This window comes from Alligator sinensis, unplaced genomic scaffold, assembly GCF_000455745.1.
Source record: "Alligator sinensis unplaced genomic scaffold, ASM45574v1 scaffold1391_1, whole genome shotgun sequence".
NCBI lineage: Eukaryota > Metazoa > Chordata > Crocodylia > Alligatoridae > Alligator > Alligator sinensis.
This window is the reverse complement of record NW_005842761.1, coordinates 9,683-20,984: the sequence shown is the minus strand read 5'-3', so window position 1 is coordinate 20,984 and position 11,302 is coordinate 9,683. Positions and strand designations below refer to the sequence as shown.

General features: G+C 53.5%; 1 pseudogene; it reads left to right on the top strand.

The window, feature by feature from the left end:
* Window positions 1-1,653: 1,653 nt before the first annotated feature.
* On the top strand, window positions 1,654-6,696 carry LOC102379794 (annotated as a pseudogene).
* Window positions 6,697-11,302: the final 4,606 nt, after the last annotated feature.

Sequence of the window (11,302 nt, the reverse complement as noted above, 5' to 3'; positions counted from 1 at the left end):
TAGTCCAATGCACTTCACACCATCTCTTCTCTCTTCTCCTTACACCTTATATTCAAGCACTTTTCTTCCGGGCAACACTGTGCCAGGCGACGCAAATGAGAGCCCCTATCATCCGTGGTCCCTGTCCAGACCATCTGTAATTTTCCTTTCACTCCCCGACCTGATCAGGCTGCTCTGGCTCCAGGGCACAACCTGACAACGGTAAAGGCAGCATCTTCATTGCTTTTAACCCACCTCCAGTTCCTCCTGATGGTGCACTATAACTACAAGGGCCTGGACTGCCAGGAGCTGCCAAAGCGGGGGGTCAGAGAATCATAGAAAATAAGGGTCCCAGACTTGTATGTGCAGAGTCCCTGTCCTGCCTGTCCCAGCACTTTCTAGCAGTCTTCCTCCATTACCTGGAGTCTCTGGCTCAAGAGTTGGTGTTGGCAGAACCTGCGGCTGCCTTGGGGGCTGGTTCCAGTCACTGGGGAAAGTCCCCCCTGGGCTGGGCGCAGAGGGGCTTAAATGAAGATCTTTTCCAGGCAGCACGGGGCTAGGGTGACCACCTTTTCAAAATAGAAAGCTGGGACACATGCCCTCCTCTTCTGTGTCACCCCCCCCCAGCCCAGTGGCGCAGCCAAATGCAGGCTGCCTGCAGCAGTCTTGGGGCTCCGCACCCTGCTGTCCTCCCGCTTAGGGCTCCTCATCAGCCATGCCGCCATGGTGAGGCACCCTCTACCTGCCCGGCAGCAGCAGGGGACACAACTCCATGCTGCTGCTGCTGCTGGGCTGGCAGGGGGCACCTCAGCATGGTGGCACGGCTGGCACAGAACCCGTGGTGGGAGGGCAGCAGGGCGGCACCATGCTGCTGGTTGTATTCCAGGCCATGTGTATGTGTATGTGTGTCCACGCACACATGCACCTGGTGCCTCCTGCATCCCACTCCCTCCAGCCCCAAGCAGCCCATGCAGGCTTGAACTCTGCCAGCTGCAAGGAGAAATCCTCCATTTCCTGCATTTTTCTGCGGTGAACAGGAAACTCAGATCCCTGTACAATACTGTGAATCCAGGACAAATGCTGTCCCAGAGTCATTCAGCTTGGGATCGGGACCTGATGTTCACATTTCGGGACTGTCCTGCCCAGTTAAGGACAGACGGTCACCCTACACAGGCCCCACTGGGGGAGCAGCTCCTGGATTGCAATCGAAGAGGCAGCACATGCATGTACCAAAGTGTCCTGACTCAGAGCTGGGGGCTGTGTGGCTTCTTATTGCTTTCTTTATTATGTCCCTTTACAGTCTCCTTCGCCAGGGCTAGACACATCCCTGCTCAGCTGCTCTAGCCCCTTCCCAAGTCCCTCAACTTCATCCCAGGCTGCAACTCTTCCCAGGACAGCGACATTTCCAGGCTGGAACCAGCCCCCTTGGGCAGCCCGAGACCCTACAGATATTGTCTGCAGAAAGGGCTGGCCTTAATCCTTTGCTGGATCTGGCTCCTTCTCCTCTGGGCCTTCAGGCTACTAAACTGGAGACTCTGCCCAAGTTCTGGGAACAGAAGAAAGGGAAACGCCCCAACCACTGCCTTAAGCCAAACAAGCTCCTAAACTCAAGTGAAATTAATTTGTGAAAAAGAAACTAATCTGCAGCTGCTGTTCCCAACTTGTAGAAGAGCCATGGCTGCCCCAGACCTGGCAAGTAGCTTCCAGGACGAAGTAACTTGCTCCTTGTGTCTGGACTATTTTAAGGATCCAGTGACTATTGACTGTGGGCACAACTTTTGCCAGGCCTGCATCAGCCAGTGCTGGAGAAAGTCGGAGCTAAACTTTTCCTGCCCCCAGTGCCGGGAAACAGCCCAGCAAAGAAAGCTGCGGCCCAACAGGCTGCTGGGGAACATGGTCGAGCTGGTGAAACAACTGAGGCAGCAGGCAGGAAAAGCGCCCGAGGGGCAGCGTGTGTGAGAGAAGCACCGGGAGGCTCTGAAGCTCTTCTGCCAGGAGGATGAAGCCCCCATCTGCGTGGTGTGTGATAGATCCTGGGCGCACCAAGCTCACACTGTGGTTCCCCTGGAGGAGGCTGCTCAGATCTACAAGGTAGGGAAAAGCCTGGGAATTACATCTCCAGCTTCTCTGCAGTCATACAGCCCCCATGTATGTCTGATTAACCCTAGGTAAAGCCTGCCCAATAATGGCTTCCAGGCATGATCCTGGACCTGGTGGTCCTAGGGAGGGACGGGGAGGAGGAGAGAATCTGTTTGGAATGGGGGTCACTCTCTCCATGGGTCAGATAGGGGAAGTTTTCATGCTGCCTTGCTCTGATCCATGTGGATCTTACTGCTAAACACAGACTGATGGGCCCAAATCAGGCACTAGAGCCATTTCCTATATTTGCAGGAGAAAATCCTGAGGTGCCTGCAGCACCTGAAAGGGCAGAGAGAAGAGCTGCAAGGCCTGAAGACCGAGTGGCAGCAGGAGAGTGAATGGCTGCTGGTAGGTGCCTGACACTATCAGCGGTGGCAGCAGGTCTGGGGTCTCTGTCTTCTTCTTGCCTTTGTAATTGGGAAAGGATGAAAGATTTTCAGAATTGAGGAAGTGAAAGAATTTGAGGACTGATAAATGCTAGAGGGCAGGCTCTGCTCTGGTATAAATCAGGAGTGACAGCACTGAGATCAGGGGGCTTCTGTGGGTTTACATGGGGGTAGCAAGAGCCGTATCTGGTCTTGCCCTTGTAGTGATCACAGGTTTTTATAAATATAGGCATACACCTATGAAAACTTTCATTGTGGAGCAGTAAGCAATCTTTGCAGACCCTTGGTCTGTCTCTCTCTCAAACTAGCTTAACAAGGGACTGGCTCCCAACTCTCAACCTCTGTAGTCTAAGTAAGGGAGCATCTCCAGATGACAGCCTGTATGACTACACTATGCTACCATTGCAGGGAAGAATGGGGAGGATCAGTTTAAGTGCGGCACACCCACTGGTCTGGGTGGGGCAGGGGAGGTTTCTGCTGGTCCCAGTCAGGCCTAGTAGAGGCTTTTGGGATCTCAGTGGATTGAGCAAGATCCCTGGCTGAGAGAAGGCTCCTCAGTCACAGATGAGTGGGGGCAGCACTGCACTATCAGGGCCCTGCCTTGTAATCCCTTGGGTTGTGGGGAACACACTGCAGCCAGAGCTCCAGCATCTGGGAGCAGGGAGAAACTTTCTTCTCAGGTGGGCATGGGGAGCATCCCCCAGAAACGCCCCAGGCTGGACCTTGTGGGGTTGGAACGAGGTGCTCTCTGCAGCCTGGAAAATGCTCGGAGCCATCGCCCCTCACTCCTGTGTCCCCCATGTCTCTGCCCTCCCCTCCCCCTGCATCTCTCTGCCCATTTCAGAAGCAGACGAAGATGGAGAGGCAGCTGGGGGTGTCCGAGTGCAAGGAGCTGTGCCAGCTCCTGGTTAAACATGAGAACCTCCTGCTGGCCCTGCTGGAGGATCTGGACACTGAGATTGTAAAGAAGAGGGATAAAAACACTGCCCGCCTGTGCGAAGAGACTGCCCTCCTGAGCACCCTGATCACCGAGCTGGAGGGGAAGTGTCAACAGCCAGCGCATGAGCTCCTGCACGTGAGACTGCATCGGACACAGCCTGTGGCAGGGAGGAAACAGCCCCTGAGTCCCTGGGAGTTGGCAGGATGACATGGGGCAGAGGGCACAGCCTGAGGTGTCTGCAAAGTCTGAGGGCCATGCAAGGCTGTTCCCTCCCCAAATCCAAACCCAAGGCTTTCCTTGAAGAGAAGCCAGTGTGAGAGGGGCTCTGCTCCCCCTGGTGCAAGGAAAGCCGGGGCTGGGCCATGGCACTGACTCTGTTCTGTCTCTCGTTCCCCTCCAGGGTGTCAGAAGCATGGTGAGCAGGTACGTCTGGGCTCCATCTCACCTCTTGTGCCCCCTTGACCAATGCCAGATGGCAGACATACCTCCATGCACCCCAGCTGTGGGACAGTCTACCCTCGGGATCGAGCATCCTCCAACCCCACAGCTCTGGGGCTGCTGCTGCTGCTGTCACTCTGTGACACAGCTGGTGCAGGGATTGCCCCACAGTCCTGGGCTGAATAAATTCCTCCCTGGAGGCTCATCTAATTTATGGGATTATTAATGGGACTCAGTCTCCCCCTTATGCATCCCTTCAGGTCTAGCTGGGACCTGGCTTTTCGAAAGGCTGAAAGTCTGCCTTATCTGAGGGGCTCAGGGAGGCACGGGGAGAACATTGAGTATCTCAGCCCAGGCCTGAGTGTCCAAGGCCAGAAACCCCCTCTTATGGGGAATGAGGAAGCCCTTACAAAATTGAGGAGGGGCTGAGGAGCAGGTGGGTCTGAAGAAAAGGCCTGTCTCAGGCCTGAGGGCAGCCCCTCGCTGTTCCCGTGGAGCATGTAGCTCAGGCCATGTGTAAGTGGTGCTCATGCTGCCATTTTCTGGGTTGCATTTTGTCTGAGGATGGACCGAAGCCATGGCCTGTTATAAGTATGACTATCTCAAACCATTGCACAGTCCAGTTCTGTGGGCAAAAACCCTGGCATTGACATGGTTACACCAAGAAACTAGTTCTTTTCCCCAGTACAGCTTTTCCTGTCTCGTGTTAGAATGAGCCATACTGGGAACAACACTCCTTGCCTGGTGTGAACTGGTTCTTTATAAGAAGGACGTGCTGGTTTAGACCTGCTGGAATGGCTTTACTGGGTAAAACTTTCCAGTAAGAGCATCACCCATCTGTCCCCTGGGCCAAGTATCTCCAGACTGTGCAGCCACCAGCTGGCCTGTGAGCCAGAGTCTCTCCTGTGTCCTCAGCTCCCACCTGTTCCTCTTTCTGGCCTTGGTTGTGGGAACTTCTGGCCAAGGAGTGAGAGGAATAATTTCATGCTTGTCTCTGCAGGGCTGAGAAGGTAACTTCTCTGCAGCTAGCTCCCAAGTTCCCTGAGCTGGAGAAGAGGATCCGGGATTTTCCTAAGGAGAACAAGCTCCAAGAATGTCTTACTGGGTTTCTGGGTAAGGGACACTCCCTCTGTGTATTGGGGGAAAGGCAGGGAGAGGGGAATGAGGAGAGGGTCCTCCGGGGACAGCTCTGGAGCGGGATGCTGTCAGCTGTAGTTGCTGTCCACAATTGGTTTTTTGTGCGCTCTGGGGTTTGCTGATCCATGCTCAGATCCTGACATTCAGAGCTGGGCTTGTGGAGCTGGAGGCCCCAGTTTGAACGGGCTCACACAGAGGGAACTGGGAGTTCACATCCCGCATGGCAAGTTAATCAATCCCTGTCCCAGAGCATCCACAGAAGTAGAGCCCCTGTCCCTTGGGCTTTGGCATCTCATGCATTAATCCCTGTCCTCACTGCTTTCTAGAGGAACTGTAGCATCTAGAAGAACTGTGGGGCTCTTAAATCAAGACCCTCACAGGGACTAATTTCGTGCTTATTCTCTTTCCTTCCAGAGCAGCTGGTTGCAGAGAGAGGTGAGGCCTGAGGGGAGGGAGCGGCAGTTGATGGGCGCATGTTCCCCTGTATGGACCTGCCCTGGGCTGGGCAATGTGAAGTGATCTCCAGAGGAGAGAAACCAGCAGGGGAATGTGCAACAAGGGCATGGGTGAGAACAGCCAAGGGGGAGTTGTGGCCTTTTCCACCTGGGTGGGGACGGCAGAGTTTGCCCCAGCATCTCTGCACTGGGTCCCACTGCAGTGACTCTGCCGGGTGAGTTCTCACCTCTCTCTCCTTGCTGGTTGATTCCAGGTTTCAGAAGAGCCCGAGGGCATGCAGGTGAGCGACCCTGACCGTGTCGGTGACCCCTGACCCTCCCCCAGGAGGGCTTCACTCCCTGTAGCTGCTTCTGCCATCATCCCAGTGCCCCAAATGTGGGTTTTGTCCCTGTGACCTGCCCCCACACCCTCCAGGCTAGCACCTGCCTCTCTCCCCTCCCCGTCATGGATCTAGCATTCACCCCATTTTGTGCCTCCTTGGCCCCAGGGAATGCACAGACAGGGTGAAAATGTCCCACTCTGCCACGGGCCATTTCATGTTTTCCCCATTTCTCCTCTGGACAATGGTTATTTCACAGGCGGGAACTGAACAATGATTCCTGGGGACACAGGCAAATTTCCCTTTGATCTCAGGGACCGATGCCCTCCTGGCCTTCACCCTGTGACTCTCTTTCCTTAGTGGACGTGACTTTGGACCCAGACACAGCTCATCCCGAACTCATCCTGTCTGAGGATCGTAAAAGTGTGAGACATGGAAACAACCGACAGATTCTGCCCAACAACCGTGAGAGATTTGACAGCAGTCGCTGTGTTTTGGGCTCCAAGAGGTTCACGGGTGGGAGGCATTACTGGGAGGTAGAGGTGGGAGACAAGACGCGCTGGACTCTGGGTGTGTGCAGGGAGTCAGTGTGCAGGAAAGGGGCAGTCTCACTGTTGCCTGAGGCTGGATACTGGACAGCATGGCTCAGGGATGGGAAGTATACAGCCCTCACTTTCCCCACAACCCCTTTACATGTGCGTGTAAGGCCCAGGCGGGTGGGGGTTTTCCTGGACTACGAGGGGGGCAAGATCTCATTTTACAATGTTACTGGCAGGTCCCATCTCTTCACTGTCACTCAATTCTTCACTGGGACCCTGTGCCCTTATTTTGGCCCTGGTCTCCAGGAGAGGGGCACAAATGCAGGTCCTCTGATTATCTGCCCAGTCCCAGCCCAGCCCTGAGGAAGTTCTTGTCATTGTCCCTGACACACGTAGCACAGACTGTCCCTGCCTAGTGCTGACCTGACTACCGACCCCCCTAGTGCCCCCAGTGCCGGGATGGGGAGTCAGGGCACGACTAGGACTTTTGTCTCCTGGTGCCAGTCCCAGTGTCCCTGTCTCATGGCTGGGGCAGCCCAGCCATTACTGGGTTTGAGTCCCATATGGGCAGCGCTGTCAGCTAGCACCACAGGCCAGTCAGTTATTATAACCCAAGACAAATGCCCCTTTACACCCTCTGTCCTGGGCCAGAGAGACCCTGACTGTGCAGCCCTACTGCACCTGCCTGTTGCTGCAAGGTTCATGGTAGCTGCTGGTGGGCAGGGGCAGGAGGGACCCATTCTGCATCCAGACAGCTACTGCCCCAGAGACTGAAGGGGAGAAATAAATAACTCCACATCCCCATCCCCGTGATTCGCAGTTACCAGTGCAACATGGACTTCTATCTGCTTTGGTAGGGCTATGTTCATAGTGACGGTCTCTGTGGAGCTGTATTTTCCTGTCTATCCTAAAAATTTTCCTCTCCAGGGATCCCTCAGCTCCTTCTCTTCTGTGACTGGGAACATTTACACCTGTGTCTGTGTTCCTGTCTATGCAGCGTGTGAGCTCCCACAGCAGGGACCGTGTGCAGGGACCATCTGTGATGTACCTGGTGCTCACAGGCTGCTGGGATATTCATGAATAACACAAATAGTCCCCAAGCAGCAAAAAGGGTTAAATAAAAATCTGAGAAGCAAAGAGAAGTGCTAGGCACAGAGCAGAGCTAATGAGACAAGGGGGTCATGGGCTATGTCAGCTCCTGTTTCTTTTTCTCAGGTGAGAATTGCTCATCAGTCGATCACAGTTTTGTTGGATTTATTCATTACTCAGAACCCTCAATAAACAGTTTCTACCTGTTATTTGAGCTGTGCTGGTTTGTTGTCACTGGCACAGGGGTCACTTGGTGTTTTCTGTGGTCCTCAACTGCACATGAGCACTGGTTACAAACAGGGCTTGGGCCCACGTATCTGTGAGCACAGGGCTGAAATTCCCCTTCAGTGAGTATTTTTTCCTGACTGGTCACTGGTAGCAGGAACATCCCTCTGGGATGCAGTATCTCTGGGGTTGGCCCATACTGGAGAGGGACACGAGTGTATTTCATGTCACTTAAATGAATGACAATGAATATGTGCCAACTTTGCAGCCCCAGAAACTAGCACAAGAAGCAAAAGGGAGTTCCCACTTTTATATGGAAAATCATAGGAGTTAGGGTCACAAGCCAATGGGCCAAAGGGAGGGAACAGGTAAAAGGTAATGAAACATCAGTGCTGTGGTAACATACGCTTATCACCTTAACTTTCCCTATATACACACCTCCAGAGGTGTCCCCTAGAGCAGTGCTTCTCAAAGTGGTGGTCCGTGGACGGGTGCCAGTCTGCGAGCCACTGATCGCCGGTCTGCAGCAAGTTGCCAAGAAAGAAAGAAATATATTTTTAGAAGCATAACATTGATATGTCATAGCACCACAGTCCATACGTTCCCACACTCCAGGTGACGTCATGTTGTGCGAGGTGAAGAAAGAGAAAGAAACAGCCAGTCGCACGTTTGTGTAGCGCTGTTACATGCGGTTGCTGCCACTGGCTGAACTGGGCACAGGTCCCTGGCCCACTGGAAAAAAAATTGCCGGTCCGCCACATCAGATAGTTTGAGAAGCACTACCCTAGAGTGCTCAAACAGCAGCTTGCACCTGCCCCCAAGTCTGAGCCCAGCTCTTTCAATCCACAGTCCTTGCTGACCAAACCAGTAAGATTTCCAGCTCCACTGTGCACTCCCGTGTAGGGCTGACCAGGTTCCAGGTGCATGCTGCTCTCTGTTCTCCTTACTCCAGTCCCTAGCTTCCTCTTCCTTTTTTCCCTTGCTCCCTGCCCTTGGGAGTTTGTGGGAGGTGCAGGCCAGATTAATAGAGATCACAGCTCTGCAAATTGCCTCCTGGTTCCACCTGCTGTTGCACACATTACATTTGCATTACAAATTTGCAGAGGTGCTTTGTGGTGTGATCCTCCTGGCAGGTGCTGGTGGCAGTGGAAAGGGCTAGGTGCCATTACTGAGGGTTTACCACGTTGGTAGCTGTCACCAGCTCGGGACCCCACCCAGATCCTGGCTATCTGGCATAGGTCTGCCTGACCCAATGCGATGCCCTTCAAAGTCACCCCAGCAATGTGCCAACTCCAGGCCTGGAGCAGCCTGACCACATTAGCACTGTGCCGGCCTGGGAGCCTTGGTCCTTTCAGGAGCAGAATGGATGGTTCTTGCAGAGCCCCACACTAATGTGGCTGCATCACTCCCAGGTCATGGAGATTCTGCTTGGGGGTCTCTGGCTGGCATGACAGTGTACCTCAATGACCTCGCTTGATGCCCCTGAAGGGCGAGACTCCCCCACTAACTAGCAAGGAGTCCCAGGGTCCAAACAGAGAGAACTTTCCTGGGAAAAGAGGGACACAGACCACACCTGGAAAAATCACGAGTGAATCAGTATTGTGTGATAGGACACCTGCCCCCTAGGTGTCTGGGCTACAACGTCCTCTCAGGATTGTGTGGCTGGAGAGGCAGTCAGCCATCACCCCACTCCCTTCCTGTCACCTCCACCCAAGGTGCTTGTCTAGTGCTAGTGAATCCAAACTCTGGGAATGGCCATCTCTCCCCCTGGGGGATGTGGTGCTCTGGACTGACCTCCTCCCCAGCCAAAGGGATCCAGCTTTGGTTCTGCTCACCGCATTGAAGTAGCCTCCTCTCAGCTCCTCTGAACATTGCCTTCAACCACCCCTGCCCTGCCTCTGCCTTTAGGGGAGAATCAAGGCCCAGCAGAGGCCTTGGGATAAGGGAATCCCATCTGGATCGCTCTTCTCTCTGGTCACCAACAAGGGTCAGTGCTGAGCTCCCTGCTCTGTTAGTGCTTCAGGCCACCCCACTAAAATGGTTCCAGGGTTGAAGAAAAACTGCACCAGTTTTTCCTGGCCAGACTATTCTGTACTGATTTCCTGTTTTAACATTGCCAAGGGCTCATTGCTTAATACGCAGAACTCCACAGAGACGTGGAAATGTGGATGTGGCAGGGTTATGTGAAACACCTTGCTCTCACAAGCTTTTCCAGCCACTGTCCCTTCCCTACTATCCTCCCACTCTTCTGCCTTTTCTTTCACCTTCCCACCCAGTAGAGCGGGCAAAACCGGATCTATAGATTGGCTGCAGGCAGGTTCTCTTGCCCTTGCCCATTGTAATCAGATGGACACGCAAGCAGCATCCCTTACTCAGCATCCCTAACCTCACCATGTTAAAATTTTGACTGGGGATATTTCTTGTTCCAGGTATGACCGGTCTGAAAAGATGTGGACTGTGTGTTTGAACACTTCTACACCAGATCCTTTCTTGTAAATACCATGGAATCCCCTGAAAATGGCCCTCATTTTGACACACTGAAAGGATCAGGTCACTTGGAGTACTGGCTAAACTCAGTAAAATATTTGTTACTTGCCAACAGCTCTGGTCCTACAGAGAAGGAGGTTCTCAATACTTAGGTACTCCAGGGATTGTGTTGCAGTGATGGCTGGGTTTCTTTTTCTCCTTTAATAATACATATGTACATAAAACTGCAAGTTTTCAGAAAAGCTTCAAATCTTCATTGCAAAGCTCTGTTAGATTTAATCCAAAATGGGACTGAGTGGATTCTCTATCATGAGAAGTGTTTAAAACAGGAGTGGAGTTTTTTTGTGTAAGAGTTATTCTGGCTCAATGAGATGTTATAGACTCAATGCAGAAGCCACTGGGACAGACTCTCTAACCCTGTCCCACGACTGGGCAGTGAGCATTAGGGGCTATCGGCTCTACAGGCGGGATAGAGAAGGAAGGAAGGGAGGAGGTGTGGCGCTCTATGTCAAAGAGCAATACACATCCTCTGCCAGCAAAATGGGGTCGAGGGGCAAGCTGAAGTGCTCTGGGTCAAGATACAAGGGGGTCGTGGGGAGAGGGATTTAACAGTGGGGGTCTACTACAGACCCCCCAACCAAGGGGAGGAGCTGGACCAGGAGTTTTCGGGCCAGCTTGCAGAGGCACTTAAGGCAAGGGATGTAGTTGTCATGGGTGATCTAAATTACCCGGACATCTGCTGGGAGGAGCAGTCAGCCAGGTCAGACCGTTCCAGGAGGTTCCTGGCCGAGATACAGGACCTCCACTTAACCCAGGAGGTGCACAGTCCCACCAGAGGAAATGCCCTGTTGGACCTGGTCCTGGCCACAGGCGATGATCTGGTAAGGGGGCTCCAGGTCCTTGACCACCTGGGTGAGAGCGATCATCGCTTGCTGGAATTCATCATCCGGCGCAGGGTGACAAGGGCCTGCAGCAAGGCGGTAGCCCTAGACTTCAAGAGGGCCAACTTCAACGAGTTGAGGAGATTGGTGGGAGAGGCGCTGGGGTTCTCGAGGGCAGGGGAACTCAGTGCCCAAGATGAGTGGTCGTTCCTTAAGGAGACGATACTCAGGGCCCAAGGGGTGACGATTCCAACAAGAAGCAAGGGGAGCAAGAGTGCCCAAAAGCC